Here is a 25,922-nt window from a genome sequence, read left to right on the forward strand (position 1 = left end):
CGGCGGCACCCGCGGGTCCCTCCGGGGTCCCTCGGCGGCCCGGGGCTGCGTGGGGAGCTGTGGGGCGGCCCCGGGGGAGGGACAGGGCGGGCGCGGGCGCCTACTTGCTGCGGCCGGGGCGCTGGGGATGGCGGCGAGCGTGGGCAGCGGGTGTTTGTGGAGTTGTTACCTGGTGGGGGACCGGGAAGCTGCGCAGACAGATGCCCCTCCCTGAGCACGGCGGCTCCCGCGCGGGGATGGGGCAGTGTGTGCGGACGCCTGCGGCTTTTCTCTTTCGGTTCTTGGGGAAGTTGTTACCTGGGCCGGACGCGCGGAGCGCTGGAGCCGGATAATGGAGCTGGGCAGGCGCTCCGGGTCTCGGGTGGAAGGCGTGGGGGAGGGGGCGGACGGACCGACGGACGCGCCGGGCCGCTGCTTGCGCTGCAGCTGCAGTGTGTATTGATTTGTGCCGTGGTGCCAGGGAAACACACACCCCTCTGCCTGAGAGGCGTGAGAGTTAAAATAGCTAGACGAGGCGAGAGATCGAGCCCAGAACGTGTGGCCGTTGCACGGTCTCCTTTTCCAGTTTGGACAGACGGTGTAAGTTAATTGTATTTCTGCTAACGGGGGGCGATCCCGTGCCTTCGCTACGTGCTGCTCAGCGGCCAAATGTCTGCTGATTGTTATTGTCTGGACAGTTCCTGCGGCGAGGGGGGCAGCTGCGGCCGGGGCTGCGAGCGGCGGCCCCCGCCCGGGTACCTGTTTGTATAATAATGGGCGGCAACGGCCTACCGCGGGCTGCGCCCAGGCTATATAAGGAATTACGCGTGCGTTTCGGACAGGGAGCTGCTCTGGCTCCTGCGTGATTTTTACGACGAGTTTCTAAGTGTAGGGAATACATGCGCCCCTGATCGGAGAGCTGTAGCGTCCAGAAAAAGGGGAAATATGTGTTTAAGAGAAAACTCTGGAGCGCTCCCCCCGCCCCACCCCCGCGCCTGGGCTCCCTTTCTCCCTCCCCTCGGGATGCGAAACGCGAGGTTTTGTAACCTTTCCTGGCAATTTTAGATTTCGTGTGGGATTTCCTGTCTAGGAGCAGATACGGGGGTTTTAGGCTGTTCCAAGATGTTGCCTTCCAATCGTAAACATATTTTTGATATTTTTGAGTAGGCATTCATTAAAATCACTGCTTCCACGAATGATTTTAGTTTTTCAAAATAAACATGTACATTGTAAAGATGTCTGTTAGTTACGATTGAAAGGTATATTTGATAGCCTCGTTGTGGACAGATGACTTGTTATGGCAAGCACAGCATAGGCTATTGCAATTTTAATTTCCTGTTTTAGCGTCAAATAGTGTGTTCTATATTGAGCTGTTGTCGCTGTTGCTGATGTGGCTTTATGAAAGGTAAGTTGGTTCTGAAAGCTCTTGGCTTTTTACCTTATTTAAAATGTTCATCGCCAGAGAAAGGGGCTTTTCTTGCTGCTGACGACATGTGTGTGACATGTGAGTCTGAACCACCCAGCGTCTGTGCAGCTGCTGTAAACATGTTTACCTGAACAGGAAAGAATGGATTTTTCTCCCAGAGATCCTGTGATATGAATATTATACTCGTAAGGCATATCAACAGATGACTTAAGAGAAAAAAGCTATCCTGAAAGGTACTTGAAATCAACAGGAAAAAGAGATTCTTGATCGCTGCAGCAAATGGCAACTTGTGCAGGTAGAAAAAAAGATGGTGTTTAGTTTTTCTCCTGCATGTATGTCAGCCCCCTCCTGTCTGCTGCTTTCATTCTCATGGGAGGGATTTATTTACCACGCTTGCTGTCAGTGTTTTTCCTTTGTGTTTAATATTAGAAAAGCAGATTTGGGACTGTTAGCAGAAAACGTCTTGTCTGCAGTATGCATTACTCTCAGAAAACAAAAGGTGTTCAGTAGCACTGTACTACTACAGGTATCTTCCATTTTCATCACTTTTGCTTCTATTCTTGTATTTCTTTTTGTTCTCAAATGCATTTCATCCATTGCTGTTCATTACAGCCATGCTATTTGGTTACGCGTCATATTTTGCAAATTAAAAATGAAGTTATATGCTATTGTGTTGTGAAACCTGAGAATGGGTATTGGCTAATATTTCTTAGCAATGCAGTCATATTTAAGTAGCAGATTTTTAAAAAGGATTGTCTGGGAAATTGTTAATTCTCAAATCTTTTAAATGAAGAAACAGTGATGTAGACAGTGGGAAATAGTCATAGAGCTATTTTACGTTAGCTATGTGCAAATGATATTTTTATTCATTTTGACATAAGATATGCAGGTCTTACTCCTATGCCTTCAATAAAGCATTTTGATTTCCTTTCTGTAATATTTCTGCAGGGTAGGATAGTAATGGGAGTATAGAGTATTGTAACTTGACAGGGATGAGCCAGTTGAGCAAGGCTTGACCAAAACATCAACCCTTGTATGGTAACTTTATGGTAATGATGTTAGTCATTTATAAAGCACTGACATTTGAATTCTTTAAATTGATTTTTACCATTTATAATTTGATGCTTTATTATATTTTAAATCTTTTTCTTTTCCATTTTCACGTTGCTTCCTATGTGATATGGTTGTCTTCTTTTTAAAAGATTTTTCCTTGAAAAATATACTCTAGCTGATAATAACGACATGCTAATTTACCTGATACGTAATAGTAGGTATATCTCTTTCTGTCATTAGCACCATTTCTTCTTGCTGTCTTTGGAAACCACCAGTAGAGGATGCTAACAAAAGTGATTATTGATGTAGCAGTATCATAAGTCTATCTCTTGTGCTGATTGGAATCTGCTATATAATTCTGTCTTGTGGTTACTTGAAATTAGCCCTGGCTAAAATATGTCTGAGCATCTTTTAGTTTACTGGTATCAGAAAGAAATAGACATGTTTACCTTGAATAATTTTATAGATTTGAGACTTTAAAATTTTGAATTCAGATTGATATTAATTTAGTCTTGCTATAAAGCAACTGTAATCCTTTCTTTTAAAAAAGTTCTATATTCTTAGATTTGGAGGAAATGCAATGATTGTGTATATTTATTTTGTGTGTTTACTATACTTTCTAATTTCCTCTTTTGGGGTTTAGAATAATTCCTGTACTTAGGTGTTAAAATACATAAATTTTTAAGTCTGGTCAAATTGTAATTCATTGAAAATACCATGTAATAACTTTTCCATAATTTATGTAGGCTTAGACTATAAGTTGGAAGAGAGCTACTAAGTAGTGACTAATCAGCAATGAGATATTACAAGTTTTAGATTTTAAATTTTCTTTACCCTCCAGGTTCCTTTCCTATTTGTGTTCCTCCCCTGTTCTGTCACCTTAGTTAAAATCATGTAGTGTATAAATTTTTAGTGTACCAATTTAAAATTAAGAACTGTAAGTTTGCTTTGAGACTTTAAATGCAGTTACAAGTCTCTGTAGTCTATTGACTGTCATGGGATTTTATTCAAAGAATTATTTCAACAAACTGTAAATTAAGATTATAACTTTTCATTTTTTTGGTACTGGGAATTGAACTCAGGACCTTACACCTGTGAGAGAGTTTATAACTTTTATATGCAAATAATTGCATGAAATTTGGTTGTCATTTTGTTTTATATTCATGTAATTGTGTTAGTATAATTACAAACTTGAAAATTTTTTATTTCACTATCTAAATGACGTATCTAAATGCACAGATACCAGTAGCACATTACAACATTTATATTGCTTAGCTTCAATTTTGTAGGAATTACCTGAATTATCAGGTAAGCCTGCATCAACTCCACATGGATCTCTGTGTGTGTGAGTATAGTTTTTCAGTTCCAAACAAATGTTGTTTTGATTTAGTATTTTCCTGATTCCTACGAGTTCAGTAGCGAATAGGTGTGTTTTACTTTTTTTGTGAACTGAAAAACTTTACCTGTCACTTGCTAAGATAACTCTGATATAAAACCACAGGAAATATTTGTTCAATTATTTTGTTGGCTTTTCTGTACTTTTCACTCATTTTTGAAATATACCTTCCTATGTTTGCAGTTTTAGTACTTTTCAAGTATGTGGTAAGATTTGGAGCAGGAAATGTAATGATTGCATGGGTTTGTGTGTCTGCACTTTGATAAAAGTCTATCAAACAGGGAATGATATTTTTAAAATAATAGCATGATTATTTCTCAAGTTATTTTCCTTCCCTTCCTTTTTGCTTCTAAGCATGTGATTAGAAACAGATGAAACACAGATGCAATATCATGTGGAATTTATTGTTAGCTACTATTAACTACCTACACAGTATTGAATTTCTGTAGAGGACAAGAAAAATCATGTGCTTTTGTGTTAGTGTGTAAAATCTGAAGCATAGAGGACTCGATGAAATTGTAGAAAGGTTGTTTAACAGGAAAAAGGATTTCTTGGCTGTGTGACTATTAATTTATGGATAAATGAATGTTTTGCTCATTTCTAACAGATATAAAGTAAAAAATTTAAATGAATTATTGAAAGAAAATTGAAATACATTTTAAACTACAAAAGTGCCCTGATGAGTACGTACGATGAGACAGTTCTTAAAAGTACCTTTAAAATTGTAAATATACATATTACTAGCTAATTAATCATCGCACGAGCTAGAAAGTTGTATAAATTAGTACATATGTAGTTGAAAAAAGTTTTGCTGCAACTGCAGTTAAAATTTTCTTTGAAATGCAGTATTAGACACCAAGAAGTTTGTGATTGACATAAAGCAAATGTATTTCTGCTAGTGTAGTATCTTTTGAGGATAGACTTGAAGTTTTATAAAATGATAATATAGATGCAACTTCTAAAAATTAAATCTGATTTTGCTATAGACATTTCAATAGGAAATAATCTTTCTTTGGATCAGGATGTGTTTTGAATTTTATAGCTCTAAAAGAAGCATTTTTAGGATATTACGTTTACCACATAAAAATTTCTGCTTCTAGAATAAGCATGTCTGGATTTTTAACTTGATGGAGGTGAATTATTGCTGTTTGTTAATGTGAAAGTAGTTGTTTGAAGATATGAAAGACTAACATATTATTTAAGTGACAAAAAAGCTATTTAGTAAAATTTGCCATAAAATTGTTTACAAAGATATTTAGAACTTAATATTGCTAAATGTACTTTGGGTTACATCATATGGATGCAAATAAATTGAAATTTCCAAAAGAAAAGAAAAAAGTGTTGAAATATTTAAAAAGGACATTTATACGTCCATATGAAATTCTGCTGCTTTGAACATTATAGGAATACATTCTTTTGAGAAATGTGCTTTTAAACAATATTGTCACAGTGCTAATATCATAGAGTGTACTTATACGTTCTCAGATGGTTATGACATCACTAGTTGATACAGTTTTATAGGGCCACCATTAAATATGTTGTCATTAATATCATTATGTGACACATGACTGTATGAGGGTCCTGTTTTATCCCCGGGAGGTACATTACAAGATACTCCTCCAATTCCCCAAATCTGGAAGTTTTGTCATAAGTTTTTTACATTAAAGATACCTATAAAACTTAACTTTTAGAGTAAGTAAGCATAATAAGAGATTAAGAACAACTAGTGATAAAATAGAAAAAGAACTATATTATAGTAAACGTTAATTAAAATTGTATTTCTGGAAATTTTCTTTGAATGTTTCTGGCCATGGTTGATCATAGACAGTGAAGTTATGGGAGGTACAACTATTGGCAGAGGAGGACTGTTGCATACATTTTTTCTCATAATTGACATAATGCATTCATTGAGGCTTTCACATAGTTTGAGGTATGAACCATGGTTATTCATAGAAGACCCTGTATTGTAGAACCCTAGAAAAACCTTTATCTCTTTTGCAGTGATACTACATCTGTGCTGAAATGATTGGTAACAGATGTTTAATCATCTCTTAATACCTCCCCTTCTTTTTATCCTCCCCTCCTGTATTTAAAATTAAATGTGAATGGAATGTGAAATCTAAGAATTATATCAGTTTCTCATGTTGTTTGTTTTCTGTGCCAGAAGTCCTGTTTTGTTTTTTAAAATACTCAAATTTCAAAGTTTTAGATTTTGTCGTTGAGAGACAGGGTCTCACTCTGTACCTCAACTAGGCCTTGATCTTGTGATCTTCCTATTTCATCCTTGTAAGTGCTGGGATTGTATAGGTGACACATGCCTGATTGACTGATCTCTAAATCAGGGCGCTTTTATCCTTGTATTTATTTTGTACTAGGTATTGAACCCAGGGCTGCACACTGAATTATAGCCTCAGTCCCCTGCGTGTGTATGTGTGTGTGTGTGTGGGGGGGTAATGTATGTATTTTGACGTAAGTTCTAAATAAGTTACCCAGATTGGCCTCAGATTTGTGATTCTTGTGCCTGAGTATCTGGGATTACAGGCCTATACTACCATGCAGGACTCTATTATTCTTTATATATTTCAGTTACTACTCATGGTCAGTAATCTATAAAATATTTTAATTTCTTTATTCTTTAGTCCACAGTTCTAAAAGAGTGAAACTAGTTTACTGGTTAAAAACCTGGTAATTTCCTTAGAATCAAACATTATTAATGGCAAAGACTGCCTTGCCCCGAATGATATTTTATCTGAAAATTAATACAACTAAGCCAAAATTTAATGCATTTAAGTAGAAACTCCAGAAAATACTTGGACATGAGCTTTGAGAAGGTGTGATGCCAGACAAATATAGTGACGTGTAGAACAGTGTATGATAAATAAAGTCTTTCATGGCGTGTGTGTTTTGTACCTGGGCTCCTATCAGTTTTGGTTTGTATTGGATACTTGGAAACACTGAATATAGCTATAGCTTTTTACTATTTTCTCCCTATAGCTAAGTTGGTACTTACTCCTGTTGTTATATCACTTTTCTGAATCTCTTGTGGTACTCTAGGGGTTTTGCTATTTTGGATGGAGAAAGGTGATAGAAGGGGAAGAGATTGTGGTAGAAAATAATTTCATATGAGCAGTACTGAGAAAATGTTATGAAGCACTTTTGGAGCTAAAAGGATTGACTATATTCATCAGTCTTTTTGTTTTCTGTTTTGCACAGACGGATATTTGAGGAGATGACTTTTCCAAGTTTGAATACTGGTTACTTTGGAGTAGGTCATAGGTTTCTATATTCCCAATTCAGTTTTGTTAGATCATTTGAGCATATTTATTTATGGTGATGATAATAACTAGATGCCATTGATTTTCACATGTGTCTTAGTTAAAACCAAAATGTATTGTGCAGAATGATCAGACATAACAGAAAAAGGAATTTCTAACAATATACATAAATATATCAGACTTATTAGTTGATGTTGCTATAATGACATTTCAAATGCAGAGAGGTTTTTATTTAAAGGAATACTCGCATTTGTATTATTTTTGTTACTATTTCCTGTTTCCTGTCCCTCTTTGTACTGTTTAGTTCTTGGTTTATCTTTGTAAAATCCTCTTTGTAAAAAACTGGTAGTTTTTTGTGTGTGTTGTGTTTATAAAACTACTACCTAATAAAGTGTATAGTTTACTTTTACTTAGCATTGTTTGAGATCTGCTATGTTGTTGAATGGACATCAGGTTCATTGCTTTTACCTGTACAGTATCTCATTTGTGCAGTTATTGGTTTCCCTAATGATGTGTGTACAGGTTGAGTCCAGTGTTGGATAATCTTTGGCAAACACTGACCTTCGTGAAGCTAATAGCTGTCCAAGAATTTCTCTTGAGAACGTGGCATGGTATTGCCAAATATAGATCAGTTACTAATTTAGTGTCACTCATTTCCTTCAAATTATTTCACCCTCACCAACAATAATAAAAATTCCTATTATTTCACATTTTGCCAGCCTTTGGTTATGGTAAAATATCCTGAATTTTGCTAAGTTAACAGCTGTTGAATGATTGCTTTATGCTTTTACCAGGAGGTTGAATTTCTTATACCTTTTTGGGTTTCCGTTATATCCCTGGCCTGTTTACACTCTGTCTTTTCCATTCTGTTGTGTTTCCACTTCTTATTGATCTCCCAGATTTCTCATATGTTTGATATACTAATCCCCCATCTGTTGAATTGAACTATACTACAGGAGTTTAATATAGTGCATTCAAGTCTATTAAATTTTTTACTTTGTGGATAGTAAATTTCTTCCTAGTCTATATGTTACAAAGCCACCTTCATAGAATTCTTTTTAAAAAATATATTTAGTACAGGATCTACAGAGTCTTACTATATGGATCAGACTTGTAGTGATCCTCCTGTTTTCAGCCTCCCAAGTGCTGGGATTACGGGTATGCACCAGAACGGCCAGACTCAGTCTCCCTCTCAGTGCTTCCCAGGGGTGGGGCGAATAGCAGGCCAGGGATTGAACCCTGGTCCCTGAGCCTGTCTAAGCAAGTGCTTTAGTCTGCTAAGCTATCTGGGCCAGCCCTATAGAATTCTTTTATTAGTTTCATAGCTTTATTTTCCTATTTAGGTCTTTTATCAGTATGTTCATCTTTTTAGTTTCCTTCTTAAGGGAAGCAAATATAGTGACATTTTAAAAATAATAATTAAGAGTTTGAGTTGATGCTTTATTTTATGAGTTCACTTTGGCCAAGTTACTTAGTCTCTGTCCAAGTTCCCCTCTATGTGATATGGATATAGTAGTAGTAGGGTTAGGAAGATTAAGGCTTGTGAAACATGTTCAATGCATGTTTTAAGCATTTAATGAATGTTCATTTAAAATTTTATTAAATTTGTTTGAAATACATCTTGCATCAGTTGACAACTGCTTGTCCAATATTGACTCTAATGTAACCTCCTATTAAATGTTACTAGAAAGTGTGTTCATTGCTTCAGTACATTTGACCTTAAACAGAGCTTAGTAGTTCTGGCCTAAGACAAGGCTGTTAATTAACTTAGCAGGAAACTAAGAAATGAACATGGACACTCCATCCTAATGGTACTAGTGACATCATTTAGCTTGAGGATGGCTGCCTTGGGTGTACACATGCATGTGGGTGCATTTACAAAATACTAATTTTCATGTGGCCTTTTTACACATACATGCCACTTTTTTAAATCATACTTAGAGTTATGTTTTATATTGAGAGAGGCCTTGCAATATCATTGTTATATGTAATACTGAGTTGGACTTCAAGGATAATGTTCCTTTGTTGTTCTATTACAAAAATCCAAGAGCCCATACCCAAGGAAGTTAAACTGTGTATTTTATATTTGAATAGCCTAAGTAGTCTGGAAGCTTTTCATATAGCATTTTGGCTTGCAGTGTTTTGAGAAGATAGTCTTCCTGTATTCCTATGATATAAATTAGAAAAATCCTAAGACAAATGTTATGTGCTTAGTGAGCTTTATTGAGTTATAATTGTACACAAGATACACTACTGTACATATATATTTTAATTACTTTTAATGTATTAAGATAGCATACTTGTGTTACCACTTCATGTGCCCATTCTCAGTCAGTCTTTCTCATCAGTGACCCTATCTGTACATATAATAATCTGTTGTTGGCCACTAGAAACTGGATTTGGTCTTTTAGAATTGGTATCATACAGTATATACTCTTGCCTGCCTTCTTTTGCCCAAATAGTGTTAAGATTTGTAGATAGTTCATTCCTTTTGTATTGCTGAGTAAAATTTCATTGTATGAATGAATATACTATAATTATTTTGTAGCCATTCATTTATAATGAACTTAATTTTTGTTGTGAGTAAAATTTCACTGTTTGAATATACTACCATTACTTTTATAGCCATTCATCTATAATGGACTTAATTTTTATTATTTATGATTTTTGCTAATTAATAAAGCTATGAACATTCATAGAACAATTTTATGTGAGTATATGCTAACATTTCTCTTAGGTAATTACATAGGATTAAAATTGTTGATTTATATAGTAAGTATACATATGGTTAACTTGATAAGAAACTACCGAAGTTTAGTACTTGTAACATTTTTATTTTGCACCAGCAATATATGAGTTCTAGTTGTTTTACATCTTCACAACTACTTGTCCTGTTTCTAATTTTAGCTATAATAATATCTGTGTGGTAGTGTGATTTCAGTTTTGATTTCAATTTCATTGATGGATAGTAATGTTTGAAGGGCTTATGGTGTATTTGTTGGTCATTGTTTATTTTCTTTTGTGAAATGTTCAAATCATTTGTCCATTTTTAATTGAGATTTTTTATTATTGATTTGTACTAATATACAAATTTTACATAATGAATGCATATGGAACACTACATCCCACAACCCCAGCACGCAAGGAATATTAATAAAAATTGATCATACTCTGGTATACCACTTTCAACAAATTTCATTGTATTGTCTTAATATTACATTCTGTTTACAAAGATATCAGTAATAACATAACTTCCTTGTATATTTTGAAAGTAAGGTGTTTATTTCCAAGTAACTTGTGAGTGAAAATGGGTAAAGAAAATTAGAAAATATTCATAATTAGCAATAAAATGCTACATATCAAATCATATTTTATTAAATTCATGGATATTTATGGGCTTTAGTGATTCCGAAAAAAGTCTGAAGAAGGGCTGGGGAGATAGCTTGGTGGTCTAAGTGCTTGCCTAGCAAGCACAGGCTCCTGAGTTCAATCCGTGGTACTGTATGCTGTGCTGTCCCCAGAACCCCAGATATGCCATGTTGTCCCCAAAAGCTGGGCATGGTGAGGCATACCTAATCCCAGTGCTGGGGAAGCCGAGACAGAAGGGTCACTATGAGTTCAAACTGTGTAGAGAGGCTGTGTATTTTAAAAAAAAAGGTGTGAAGAACAATAACTACACATTCCTAAGTATTAGAAAAAAGACCATGTAGGTTAGGTACTGCCCTAATTGAAGTAAAAGAGAAAAAATAAAGATGAAGCTGTAAGCTAATGAAAAAGAAAAAAGAAGCAGAAATAAAACAGTGCAACTAAAATTAGATTATTTGAGAAAACAGAATTGACATCTGGGTATGGTGGCACATATCTATAATCTTAGTACTTGGGATTCTCGGCTGAGGCAGGAGGATTATCATGAGTATGAGGCCAACCTGGCCTACATACTGAGTTCAGGGCCAGCAAAAGCTACATAGTGAGAACCTGTCTCAAAAAGCCAATCAGACAAATAAGAAAATAAATCAAAATTGATAAATTTCTGGCAAGATTAGTCAGGGAAAAGAGAGGTCACAAAGCAGTACCGTATCTGGAATGATAGAGAGGATGTTACTATACAGTATTCAAAAATGATTAACTTTGGGATAATCAACATGGTGATCCAGACTAATATAAGTGAAAGTTTAGGACAAATGGACAAACTCTAAGAAAAATGATAGCGTGTTCTGGTTTAAGAAGCAGTGTAGGGGCTAGGGAGATGGCTCCGTGGAATAAGCGCTTCCCTGGCAAGTGCAAGGGCCTGAATTCAATCCCCGGTTCCGCCAAAAAGAAAAAGAAAAAAAAAGAAGCAGTGTAAAACTGAATCAGTTTAAGAGGCAAAAAGAAAAATAGTCTCAGAGTAATATCATAGAAGAGAGAGCAGTACTAAACTTGTTTTATGAAGCTGGAGGAAAAATATGAGAAATGAAAATTACAGAACAGTCCTTAACCTAAAAATATAGTTATAAAAATTAATAAATATTATACTTAATCCAGTAATGTGTAACAATGTAACACATCGTAATCAGGTTTGGATATTTCCTAGAATTTTAAACTTGTTTGTGTATTAGAGCAATTAGTGTAATTTATATCAGCTCTTTAAAGGTAAATCATGATATGAGAAGCTCAATAGGTTGATTTGTAATAAAAAATTTTAGCAAATAAGTGAATAAAATGGTCCTTTTTGGCCTGATAAAAGCACTTCTTTTTTGAAGAAAATCTGTGGCCTGGTCTCTTACATTCAGGGGGAAAATCTGAAGGCATTTGTTCTCTTTGTGTAAGGCAAGAAACAGAAGTTCATGTTGATGCCACTTCTAGTCATCCTTGTATGGCAGGTGCAGCTTTAATGCCATCCAACAGGAGGTGTCACCATGAAATAGAAAAACAAAATGCCATTGTTTGTAGATTACCTGATTATATAGTCTAGAAAGCCAATAGTTAAATTATCAGACTTAATATGTAAATTTGGATGTGAAATCATTGTACTAAAGTTAATTACATTTTCAAATTCTTGGCTGGCATATGCAGTTACAAAGCTATTTTGACATTAAAATAGTATAAAGTAATATGAATAAATCTGATAATATGCAGTAATGAAGAAATTATACAACATTGGAAGACCTCAAGAAAGGCCTTACTAAGTGATAGTACCTCGTTTATGGCAGAAAACTTGAATATTTTGGTAATGTTCTTTCCAACCTTATCTATAGGTTCTGTGCCATCTGATCATATAATTGGTGTTTTTATGGAACTTGACAACATGGTTCTAAAACCTCTAAGGGAAGAGCTAAGAGATAATGCAGAGTGACTCACTAAGGAGACTTGGTCTGTGAGAGTGATGATTGCCAATCGTTGAAAATGACCCTTTTAGCAGTTGGTGGTGGTGGATAAATTCAATGGGTAAACTTTCTCACATTATTTAGAAAAATCATTTGGAATGGATTATAGATATAAATTTATAGGCAAGACAAAGGTATAGGTAAGGTAAAACTATAAGCCCATTCTAAAGAGGGAGAAAAATAGCTTCAGGAATTTGAGTAAACAAGATAAAAAGACAAAAGCAGAAAATTGACAGATATGACTAACTCAGAATTAAGAATTTCTTTTGGCTAATAGATAGTGAAAATAAAGGATGTGGACCAGTTGACCACTGAGCATATTATATGGTGAGCACCCTAATGTGAAAGTCTGCAATCCTTCTAAGTTATGTGTGTGTGTGTGTGTGTGTGTGTGTGCGCGCGCGCACGCGCCAAAGTAATACCGCAAATGAAAAATTCCATACATGGCCTCATGTGGCAGATTGTAGTCAGAACACAGGCACACTAAAACTGTTAGATGAAATTGCCTTTGAAACATAGGTCTAAGGTATCTATGAAAAACATCTGTGAACTTAGTGTTTAGCTCTGTTGGGTTCTGTTCCCAAGATATCTTGGGTATATGTCAATATTTCAAAATGTGAAATATTCAAAATTGGAAACATTTTTGGTTCCAAGATTTTTGAGTAAGGTATACTCAACCTGTATAAAAGATAGTTAATTTGAGGAGCAATCAGACAAATGAAAATTAAGACCATAAAGAAAAGACAAGATAAAATATCTGTCAATATGTGATAGATTTATACAATGAAATGTTACACAACACTGACCATGAATGGATTATACCTATGTTCAAGTTGCATCATTTCAATATGATGCAAATCAGAAAGACTTACATAAAATTCAAAACCATGCAAAATTAAGTAATATGTTGTTTTAGGATAGATATATATGAGTCACAGCATTAAATGAAATGATAAAATTTAGGAATGAATCATTTTGGATGCAGTACGTATCAGAGGTCTGGGTAAACTTTTTTCTCTTTTTTAAAAATATGCTGGCTAGTGAATACTCAAATATTATATTATTCTTTGTACCTTAAATATTTTATAGAATTATTTCATGGTGTTACTGTTTATTAATAATAATTGATAGCTACTAATAATTGACATTTAATTGAAAATGATAATTGAAATTGAAAAAATGTTTTTGGATAGAGCACAACGTTTGCTATGTATTTCCTGTGTATGTACATTTAATCTTTGTGAGTTTTCAAAAGTAATGCCTTTTAGATATCTTTTCTGTACACATTGTAGGAAATTTGGGGATTTTTATTGATTTTATTGAGAAACAACAATGAGACAATTTCAAAACCGATTAATAGGACAGTTTCAATAATTAATACATTGCATATCGTTATCTTCTTATGGTTATTCATAGTACAAGATGCAGACATGATAACCTGTCAAGATACTATTAGTACAAATATTTCTTCTCGAATTAAGAGAAAGTACCTGTATATCTATCCTGTTCTGTATATACAGATACAAAATGGTCCTTCCTTTGTATCCCGTTTTTTTGTTTAGTTTTGTCAGAGATGGGTATTCCATTGCCATTTAAATGTTGTAGGTGCATGAATTAAGCAAAATAATCCAATATAGTCCAGTAGTCCATAATAGTAGTGGGTTATCCGTAGGACTGACGATGTCAGAAGTTGTTGACTTGAGCCTTTCACAGCTCTGCATATTATATGGCTATACTTTATATACCTCATTTTAATACTTTTCTGCTGGATGGTTAAGACCAAAATAAAGCAAAACCTATATAACAAGAAATGTAACTTTTGTATCTGATAAGGTCAGTCAAGTGCCCTCAAGATTTATCCTGTTACCTGTACTGCAGTTTGAAGATCCTTTGTAAGTGTCAGCCATGTGGATGAGTCACGGCCATTGCTTGCCCAATTTGCTCTCTGTGAAAGCCTGAGAGAATGTTTTCTCTCCCTGTGACTCTCCTTAAGCACACTCTACAACATTGATCACATTGCTCTGTGGCCCCATAATCTCCTTGATCAGAAAATTTGGGACACAGCTAAGTTAAATGATGTTACAGTATAGGTTCTCTTATGTCCTGAGTCTTCACTGGCCTTGAAAGGCTAGGGCCAAAATGTTGGATGAAATTTGAAAAAGGCATTACCTTATTATATTTTTAAAATTTACAACATATATGCTATTTCTTACTATTGCATTTGTGGATATGACATTTTTTAGCATGTTACTGTTTTATTTCATTTATTTGTGAAACAACAGCATTTATTATGGAAGCACTTTTAAAATACTAGCTCACTTAGGGCCAGGTATATAACTCAGCAGCATAAGTGACTTTTTGGCAAGCACAAGGTTCTGAATTCAATCCCCAGTAGCAAAAAATAAAATAAAACAAATACTAGCTCATTTAATCCTTATTACAAGATACTGTCATTCTTATTTGATCAGACCAGGAGACCGACACACACCAAGTTTTGTGCCTAAGGTCCCATGGTGCAGAATTTGGCCATGTGCTAAAACTCAACCCAGGTTCCTAGTCTCTGCACTTAACCACAAAGCTCCAGAAGACTGTATGCAGGAGATCTCTGAGTGTAGTATGCCTTTTTCAGTATTATTCAATACACACATACCATTTTTGAAGTTTGTCAGCGTACTGCTGTGATGAGATGAATAAAATCTGAGAATGTGAAAAAAATTGGTAAACCATATAATGCTAATAAGCATTGCTTAAATTTACTGTTAAATGAGATCTCTGTCCTTGTGTTCATGAGCTGAGGAGAGGAAATAAGCAAAAATAGCTGTTAGTCCAGTTGTAGACCTGACCCTGACGCGTGCTTGTGACAGTGGCCATACTTCTGAAGATGGATTGATAGTGCTACAATTTAAAATAAGACTTTTCTTCTGAAGATGAGTTGAAATTTAAAGTAAAAATGTTTAATTGTAAAATTTTTGTACAATTGCAATAATTGTAAATGTCTAATTTTAACATAAATTTGAGAAAGTGATAATTGATTAAGGGATGTTTATACATTACCTTTGGGATATTCTTATTTACATAGAGTTAAACTGAATAGAGAAAATTTGGTAGTTTTTAATAACTTTGGAAGAATCGGTAATAACATTCTAAAGCAAGGCACCGAGTTAAAGAACAAAGAATCTGACAAATACAAATCCATGTTAGAATGATAATAATTCTTTACCTATCCAGAATCATTCTTTATGTTGGAGGTTGCTACTTGAAAGAAGCACGCATCCTGTTGCAGTATGTTTGATATGTGTCAGCTATAAGAATGTTGGCTTGTTTCGTATTGCTTTTTTTTTTTTTTTTTCTTTTGGCAGAACTGGGGATTGAACTCAGACCCTTGTGCTTGCCAGGGAAGCACTTATTCCACTGAGCCATCTCCCTGGCTCCTAGTATTGCTTTTTGTTAGCTACTTCAAAGTTTAATTTTTGCTGACACTTGCCTGACAAAACACATGATTGTTAATGATTCTTACCTTAGAATCAGTATTTCTATTTAATTTACTTGAGTGGCCTGTTTTTCTGTCACAAGATTGAGCACATAGATAGCAAAATATATGCAGTTTAAAACAAGAAAACTCTTGTACCTGTATAAAGATATTTTTAAGAACTCTCGTATACATATAGCAGTGTTTTAGCAGTGACCATCACGTAGGTAATTCAGCTTGCTTACAAAGAACTTGGGATAATTATGACAGTGTACCATCTCCATTTGGTATTTGTTTTGCTCCACTTCTGTGTAGAATAAAACAATATAGGAGTTATAATCATTGTTGAAATACAGGACAGTAATAGGAACCATATGACAAAGAGCTAATTACTTTTACTGTTGGCTAACTGCCTTATAACACTTTGTTTAGAAGAAAAGCTAGTCAGTACCTTGGTTGAAAAGACTGTGAGTCTCCTCCTTTTAGATGTGGATTGTGGGAAGTTTCTTACTAACTTGGAAGTTCAGGTGGTTCAGGGTTATTGTGACTGTATTGAGATGGAGTTATGTGATGGTTGAGAAATGAAGTGTTATTTTTCTTGATTTGTTTGCATCTTAGTGGGTAATACTAACATCTTTCAATACTTTTATTTTAATAAAGAGATACAAATTTTGCAATATGGGTTAGTGAAAAGTATGACATACTATTTTTGTTGTGAGAAAACACAGAAATTCAACATACTTAAAGGTTTGTCCTCATAAGATATGACTTGTAGCTTTCTATCAGATGAATATGTTTTGTTTCAGAATTTAGGGGAGGAGGAAAGGGTGTCAAAGGATGTGGTTGGCCTAAATGAGGATGTTAAATATCCACATTCAGATATTTCACTAAATCATTGATATGCTCAGCAGTTCTGTTGATAAGTCTCTTGATTTACTGGGGTCTTAAAACACTCCATCCATTATTAACTCAGTTTAGCTAAAGATTACATTATATGTTGTAAGAATGAAAAATTTTTTGAAGTCTATATAGTGTGATAAATCCTATTGAAGCTATTTAAAATGGAAAAAATGCCTTTAAGATTCGTCTTATTGATAGACTGGAAGTCTAAAATTAATTTTTCTAGACTTGCCACATTTTAAGGTAATATAGTGAATATAGGTTCTAGGAAATAACTGTATGAAACTACTGTAACTGTACAGTACTATCTTCCAGAAGTCTTAATATTTCTAACAGTATGAAGAACAAATGAAAACAAACTTTTTTATGGGAAAAAACACACTGTTGTGTCATATGAGGCTCATCTTCTCAGAGCAGGACACACACAGAACCTGCTCAATTAGAATTATTAATCAATAGTATAAAACAGTGATTATAAGGAAGCTTTTAGCATAGACAACTTCATTCACTTTATAGAGATCATTGTTTAAAAACATAAAATAGCTTCTCCCAAGAGGGCTATTCAAAATGTTAGGAACACCTAGAAAGCTGTTTATGCAGACTAACAGAAAAAATTATTTAATGCTAAATATCTTGCTACCTTTGGAAAAGATTTTTAAAGGACAGACAAAATAAAATACAGAGTCTTAAAGTGAAAAGGGACCTTAGAATTAATGTAGCCTGATTCATTTTATAAATATAACTGAGAACCTCAAAAAATTACATAATTTAGTTTATATTGGAGAGCTACTTTGAAGCAGAAACTGCAGTTTCTTACTGGGTTTGGCTGGTTAGAAGTGTGAACAGTTATAGTTAAAATGTAAGATTATAGGAACATAAGGACAAAAGAAGTACCCATTAAGTTTGCAATTTATTCACTGTTCCTCGTCCATTTTATTTCAGCAGGAAAGCTCCATTCAGTGCCTTGTGTGAAAGATTCTTAAGTCCCTACAAAACAGCTATGGTAAATGTCTTGCTAACTTGGGTATTTCAGCTGCTTAGTTTATTTTTAATATCTGGATAGTTGGTTTTTCAGAAACCTGTTTACAGAAATAATGGTAAAAATACTGGAGAGTCGATATATGGTAACCTTAGGCACAAAATGAAGTTAGAATGATAAGTTTAGTGTCCTTACCAAGTTGAATAAAATAGGACATTTTTAGCAGTTGCCCTTAACCATGTATATTAAATTAGATGACTTTGGAAGCATTAATGTTTCTTTACCATAAGTAAATAGATAACACTAATATATCTAGGTTTTTTTTCTTTTTGATATAAAGAATTTTAATGTACTTTTCTGTTTTGATAAGAGCAGATTACTTATTAAGAAGAGCAGTGAAATATCAACTAAAATAGAAAAATCCTGGTAGAAAAAAATAATCTGTATTGCCTTTTTATGTAGTTATTTACTGCACAAAGGGAATTTAATAAATTTTGTGAACATATATATGTATCACAAGTCCTGCTTCTGTCTCAAAAGTATAATGGTATGCGTTCAGTGAGTCACTGTTCCCAGAGGTTATTTCTGCTGACTCAGCCTTTTGGGGGGGGTTAAGGTAAAATGTTCACATTTTAAGTGTGCGCCTTTCAGTGACTCAGGATATTTTAAAGTCTCAGTGAGTAAGATACAGTGCTTTAAAAGAAGATTTGCTTTTAATCTTTCAAAACATCAAGACAATATTTATAATAATTCTCCAAAATAAAATGAAATTGAACTTTAGTAAAAAGAACTTTGAAATTTTATTTTGAGTTTAGGAAACTTACTTTATTACCACTATGAGGTGATTGTTAAGGCAGATTTTTGTTATAAAGGAAGAAAATTTACATAATTCCAGTCTTAAAAAAAATTAAGGTAGAGCTCGAAATGGAACACAATTCTAGAGTGCTGGCCGAACATGCACTCGGCACTGGGTTCCATTCCCAGTAAGATACGATGATGGTGATGATGATAAGTCAGTAAATATATTTCCTACAGAATGAAGATACTTCTGTCCCCCAAACAACTACTATTTATTTAAAATGACACCCTATTTTATCTGTCAGTTGTATTTAACTGACAGATAATGCTGCAGTGAACATGCAGTATGGATATATCATCAGCCACGGATTCCATCTCCAGGGACTCTATACCTAGAATCTCAGATTTTACTGAAAATATTTACTTTGAGTGCATTTATAATTTTCTTAATTTGTACCCCATCACAGACACCACCTGACACAGGAAAATTCCTCTTTTAACATTACTTTAAAACTTGCATAAACAGTTGTTACAGTTATTTGGCTGGGTATACTATCTCATCTTAGTGTTAGACATATCTTTAAAAATATTCTTATATAACTTGAAAAGATTATTTATATACAAAGTTTATTTGAAATTTTGATTTTTAGTCTAGGAGTAGACTGAATATCAAAAGTAGAATTATTTTGACAGAGCTTTTTAAGCCTAATAGGATATATTGCTAAAATCAATTAGGAAACACTTTATTAGTTTATCCTTTCCAATTTAAATTACAGGATCCTTTTGGAGGGCACCAGATGGGGTAGAAACATAATTTCAAATATCTGCTATGTCATGTATTGTAGATACCTGGCTAATAACATACCTTGTTCAGGACTCATGTTCTTTATCATAAAATTTCGATGAATTCTAATTATGTACTCTACCAGCTCTACTTCTCATTCTATAAAAATTTGGTTTAATTGACAAGATCAGTGCTGTTATTTTACCAGGTAATTTAGAAGTAAGTAAGGCAGTAACAGTCAGAAGTACATAAAGAACTTAGAGAAGATGTACAATATAGTTTAGTCTTTTAGTTTCAAAAACCTTAACAATAGAGTCCTGCAAAATTATATAGTATAGATATTTCTGCTGGGAATTAGGGATTTTTAAATGATCTCAGAGAATGAAAGTGCAACCAGACCAAGTGTATCACTTTCTGAAAGCAGTTGTTTCTATTTAGGTTTTAGGTTATAGGATGACTCAGTCTAAGCTCTCCCACCCACCAAACTGTGTTAAAGATTCATTCCTTCACACAAAAGTAAAAATATTTTGTTATCTTTTAAATTGACCAATGAAATTATATTTATAATATACAACATGGTGTTTTGATATGTGTATACATTATAGAATGGCTGAATCAAGCCAGTTAGTTTTTTCTCGTATAGTTAGCATTTTTGATGATGATAACATTTGTTTGCTTTTCTTAGCTGTTCTCAAGTACATAATATATTCTTGTAAACTGCAGTGACTGTGATTCATAATAGACATCTTGAAGGAAGAGTAATCCTCTTGTCCAAAATTCCGTATTGCTTAAATATCATCTCCCTCCATCTCCTCCACCGTCTGGTCTCTGGGTGACCTCCATTCTGCTCTATGCTTCTAGAAATTTGACTCTTTAAGATTCCTCATGTAACTGAGGTCACACAGTATTTCTCTTATTGTCTCTAGCTTATTTCACCTTATATGTATTTTCCAGTTTTATCCATGTTGCCTCATGTGACGAGATTTCTGTCTTTATGAAGGGTGAATATTATTATTGTGTGTATATACCATATTTTCTTTGTCCATTTATTCATGGCTGGATCTTCGGTATTTCCTTTGTTAGGTACTGTAAATAATGCTGCAATGAAAATATAGTACAGATATATCATCAGCCACTGATTCAGTTTTCATTACCTAGTAATGAAACTGTTGATGGTAATTCTATTTCTGCTTTTTCAGTGTACCTCCATGTTTTCCAGAATGGTGCTGCCTGTTTACCTTCCTACCATCACTGCATAAGGGTTGCCTTTTCTCCAAATCTTCACAACCATTTACCTTTAATCATTTTTATCATAGCTATTCCAAAAGATGAGGTCATATCTTATCATGCATTAATTTGCATTTTCCTGATGTTTAGTGATGTTAAGCATTTTCTCATACAGTTTTTGGCTACATGTCTTCTCAGACATGTTTATTCAGCTCATTTGCCCTTTCCTTCCTCCATTCCTTTCTGCTCCCCTCCCTCCTTCTGATGATGTGGATGAAATCCAGGCCCTTTCTCGTGCTAGATCAAAAGTCTACCACTGATCCACATACCTAGCCCTTTGCTCCTTTTTGGTAGAGTAATCTTTGTTTTACTGCCATAGAGATGAGTTCCCTATATATTTTGGAGATTAACCTCTTATCAAATGTGTGGTTTCCAAACATTTTATCCCATTTTGTAAATTGACTTTAGTATTGTTTCCTTTGCCATTAAGAACTTTTTCAGTTTGTCTGTTTTTGCTTTTGTTGCCTATACTTTTGGGATCATACCTCAAAATACTGCAAAGACTAGTGTCATGGAACTTTTTCCTTACATGTTTTCCCAGTCAGTTTATAGTTTCATGCCTTATATTTAAGTCCCTAAACCTCTTGTCTTTATTTTTGTAAATGATGTGAAATGAACTAACTTCTGTATGCAGGTATACAGTTTTCTAGCACCATTTATTTAGGAAACTGTCCTTTTCTCATTGTGTTCAATTGGCATCTCTATTGAAAAGAACTTGACTGTGTATGTGTGAGTTTATTTTGGGGCTTTTTGTTTTGCTCATACCTTTAAAAATTATTAGGTTTTGTTGAGAAAAACTGCATTATCTCCGATGTATAGGAAAGGGTAATTTGTGTGTAGATTAGACCTCATTTTCTTTTCAAGAAGTATTCTATCTCTGCCCTTATTCGAAGGAGATTTAATCTCTATTAATAATTTAGGCAACTAAACATCGTTACTGGCTAAAAGAAATCTGACTCTACCTTATCTGCTGATCAAGAACCAGGAATACTCTTCTTCCAGAGACTTTGATAAAATAAGTCTCAGCACCACCCACAAGTGGAGAAATATTTGCTTGAAATGGTTTAAGACTGTTATTAGTCAGGCACTAATAGTAATAATAATAAGGCTCATAAATGAGCCTGTGCATAATTTCATAGTTTCTCACATTAAAAAAATAATAATAGTTTGTTAAGTCTTAATAGCTGATGGCAGCTGCTTGGGCAGTCATTTTGAAAAACTATTTGGGGTCTGATTTCTAAATTTTGTGTATTAAAAATGTAAACTATTAGATAAAATGTGAATTAAATCTAAACTGTTAAATGTTCAAAAATATTTTCAAATGAAGAGAACCACAGGATGGCTAAATAGTGATAATTTTTAAGCTTTCTTAGTCTTGGAGTTCACTCTTTAGAGTTCCCTGATAGATTGTTAGAGTTAGAAATACTGAGTTCATTGCTTGACTGAATAAATAATTCATATGGCACAAAAGAGGCCTTTTCTTTCTGCACCATTCCTTTCTCCCCCATTATATTCACTTTCTTTCTTTAAAAGGGCTCCTTTACAGGCAAAGAGCAACTTTGTGTGAATGGGCAAGGGCTTGGGCATGATTTCAGCCTCAGTGTTTGCTGAATATCTGGGGTCACTTAAGAGAAAGAAGAATCTCTTGAATGTGCATTGTTTAGTAGGAACTGGAAAGAAATACTGTAGTTACAAATTGCTAGACCTATCCTCATGGTAGAGCTGCCCTGGAAATTTCTTTTAGAAAAATACATTTTTATTTTGGAAATAAAATCTTTCATAGTATCTGCCTGAAAGCAACCTTGAGTTTTAAAGTTCAGTAAATCATTGAATTTTGTCAGAAACCTTTTTACTAGATTGAATGTCACCATTAGTCTGATGAAACATGAGCTTTTAAAAATTCTTTAATAATTTTCCTTATTCCTTATTTTCTAAGAATGTTAAAGATAATAAGTATTTATGTAGAATTTGTTTTTTTTTCTTTTTATGATACCAAAGAAGGAATTATGCAAGATTATCTTCTGTCTCCTATTTAAATCATAAGAGACTCAGGATTTTATTAGGACAGGGCAGTTGTCTTTTTTTTCCACCCTTGTCCTTTTGTTTTAACTTATTTTAAAGAGAGGACAGGGCAGTTGTCTATTCCAGTAATCTTTAACAATAACATTATTGGATATGTTTATTTTTATAAGAAAAACTTAATATTTTTAGCAGTTATTTAAAATTAAGTTTTATGAAATTTCGGTGTATTTGGCACATTGCAATGTATACATGAAGTCTTTCGTGTTTACATAAAACAAATTTAAAGGTAATGGGCTGTAATCCAGATGTGTCATCTAAAAATACTTATAAATTGGTATTTTACTGCCTTTCTAGTTTACTGATACTTAATCACATAATATTTATCCTTTAAACATTTTATAAATAAGATAGATGCTAATTAGTATAATGCAGTACTATATATTTTACTGTATCTTAAGTCTTCATATGACAGTACTTTATAAATTACATAGTGCATTTAATACATATAATAATCCATATTACCTAGGATATATATCACATCTAAATGCTGTATTTTCATGTAATCATATCTTATTCTGTTACTTAGGTGCTTCCATTTTTTTTTTTTTTGTTCTCTATGATTTAATTAGAAATTTAACTTAAATTGGAAATGTTTTTTCATTTCTGATGTATTCCCACCCCAAAATCCATGCTTTCTAATGGAATTTAATTTGGGATAAGCACCTGTGTTTATCTCCTTGTGATGTGATGAGGTGGGCAGGTAGCAGGAACGCAGGGGCTTCCTAGGGCTGTGCCACTGGCTGTCTGGGGCATCTGTCACCTTTCAGGAAATGTTGTCTTCAGAATCTGTTTCCTAGCTTTTAAAAATATATTTCAGTTTTGGATCCCCATGGCTGTGCCTTTCAGGAATTTTGTGCGATGTTCCTTGACGGCAAATTCAGTAGTGTGGCTTGGGAGGAAGTGGTGAGAGGAGGGCGGTGCATACAAAGAGATCTGCGGAGCAGGCTGTCTCCGCAGTTGTGGATGCTCATGGGAGTGCATGTGGTGCTCACCCCTCTCATCTACTAGGTGTTTCCATTTTTAAACTTCAAATAACTTTACTGTCTTAACATGCAGTGGTATCATCATGTTTGGCTTTATCCATAGTCATTCTGGTTTTTATGATGTGATTTAGAATCCTTTACCATTTTATTTTTTAATCTAAACTAAGTGTAACTCATTGTAACTATCAAAGATTAGAGTTTAGTGAGGTTTTCCACAATTGTTTCAGTAGTCACAGGGTTTTTATTGGCTTTTTAAATGTTGACATTGGGGTTATTGAACATTTCTAAGGATGATGGTTATCTATCAATTCCTAACAAGCAGCCTCAAAGTTTATCGGCTTAAAACACAGTATTTTGGTATTTTTGATAATTTTGAGTGTCTCCTGGGTGAGCCTTCTTTGTGTGTTTTTTGCTTGTGTGTGAAACAATCCAAAATTCCTTTATTCTTGTGGCTGGCGGTGGATGAAGTTTGCCTGGGGACATTGGTATTCTTTTGCTTTATGTGTGCTTCTGTGAAGTAGCTTGGGCTTCCTCATAGCGGGATAGCTGGAATGTTCCCAAGGGAAAGGCAGAAGCCACAACACTTTTAAATCCTGGATTCTGAGATTAACCTAGAGTTAGTTATGATAAGGCCAAGTTAGGTCAAGGATAAGATAAATAGATTTTATTTCTGAATAACAGGAAACACTGTAAAAGAGTTAAGCAAATGTTTCAGACATCTACTGGAGGTCTTGAAACATACTGCCCGAATAAGGGGCAACCTCTGTATTTGTGATAGCAATTTAAGGTATTTCACATCTGTATTTATATAGATGTTTTGGATGCAGAGCCTTTGATGTGCAAAAGCTCATGCTTTAGCTTTGAGCTACCCCATCTCCAGGAGAATATCTTGAAGAATATAGCATATGGCATTGTCACAGATTATGGGAACAGTGCTGAAAGTGGGAGCGGGACAAAGGATTTGGGTTTGTCAACACTGTCAGTTGAAAGTTACAGGGCCTGTTTCCTTTCTTCTAAAAAAACTAATATTAGAACTGCATTTCACCTCATTTTCAGGTATTGACTTACTGATTTTTTTTTGAGAAACTTGTTTTATGTAAAACAAAGTACTTGTGTACAGCATACCATGGACACCTTTGTGCAGCACTTAATTTGCAGAGGATGTTCATGTATGTTACCATAATTTTTTATTCTAAGTGATTTTAAATTGTAAGACACATGTTTTAATTTAAGAACAGCTTTTTTTCCCTTTGTTAAAACATAAAATACTTTTCTTGGGAGAGGATCATTTGATATATGGGCTACTTTGAGTTACTTTTGACCATAGGCATTGTAGCTACATGCTGTTCTTCTTGACCTCTAGCACTTTCACAATTAAAAGCATAATTCTGAGTACAGAATTACTTTTACTCAGGAATTACTTTGGGTGATTTCCATTTCCTGTTCAGTTAAGATTGTTTTGCATTATATTATAATTAACTGAAATAATATTTATTGAAATATATGAGTTTAACAGACAGATACTTGTTACCTGCTTAGGACTGGTAACAAGTCACAGGCAGTTTTATATACATAATAAATTTTGTTTTAGTGCTGTTGTAGTCTCTATATAAATACATTTTTTAAAAATGTATTTTGTGCCGAGTCTGACTACACAGCTTGGACTCATAGTGATCCTCCTGTTTCTTCTGCTCGAGCACTGGGACTACAGGCATGTGCCACCATGCCCAATCTCTGTGGCTGCCTCAGTGTGCCTGGGGACAGGACCAGTGTGGCATGTGGTGCTGGGGATTGAACTCCAGTATAAAGACATTTTAAAAGATAACTAAGGATTAAAATTTAACAAAATTTAACTGCAACTCATGCAAGCATTATTGTACTAAAGGTATAACTTTATTTTTGTATTAATAATCAAAAAGGGGTCAACTTGTTTAGCATTCTCAGCTGTTTTAAATACCCTCTTCCAACGGACACAACCATTGTAGGGAGTTTAAAAAACCTAGAAAAACAACATGAAGTATTTTTTAAAGCCAGGAATGAGGTAAACAGTTTTATGATTTTCTAAAAGTAATTAAGAACTGTGTAGTTTTTGTTTTGTAACAGCTAGATTCCAGGTTAGTCTAATTTTGTCTTTTTTTTTTTTTT

General features: G+C 34.4%; 1 protein-coding gene across 8 annotated transcripts in view; it reads left to right on the forward strand.

Annotated features, from left to right (window-relative positions):
- The window catches only part of Zeb1 (zinc finger E-box binding homeobox 1), a 231,544-nt gene that overhangs the window by 2,685 nt on the left and 202,937 nt on the right, over positions 1 to 25,922 (forward strand). The window contains exon 1 of one of the 8 annotated variants that reach the window (XM_023701853.1): positions 348 to 579. The exons of the other annotated variants lie outside the window; for them this stretch is intronic. The gene's annotated coding sequence lies outside the window, so the exon portion shown is untranslated. Of the gene's footprint in view, positions 1 to 347; positions 580 to 25,922 lie in introns of those variants that run through there. 8 annotated transcript variants of the gene reach the window in all.

This window comes from Octodon degus, unplaced genomic scaffold, assembly GCF_000260255.1.
Source record: "Octodon degus isolate 3935 unplaced genomic scaffold, OctDeg1.0 scaffold00141, whole genome shotgun sequence".
NCBI lineage: Eukaryota > Metazoa > Chordata > Mammalia > Rodentia > Octodontidae > Octodon > Octodon degus.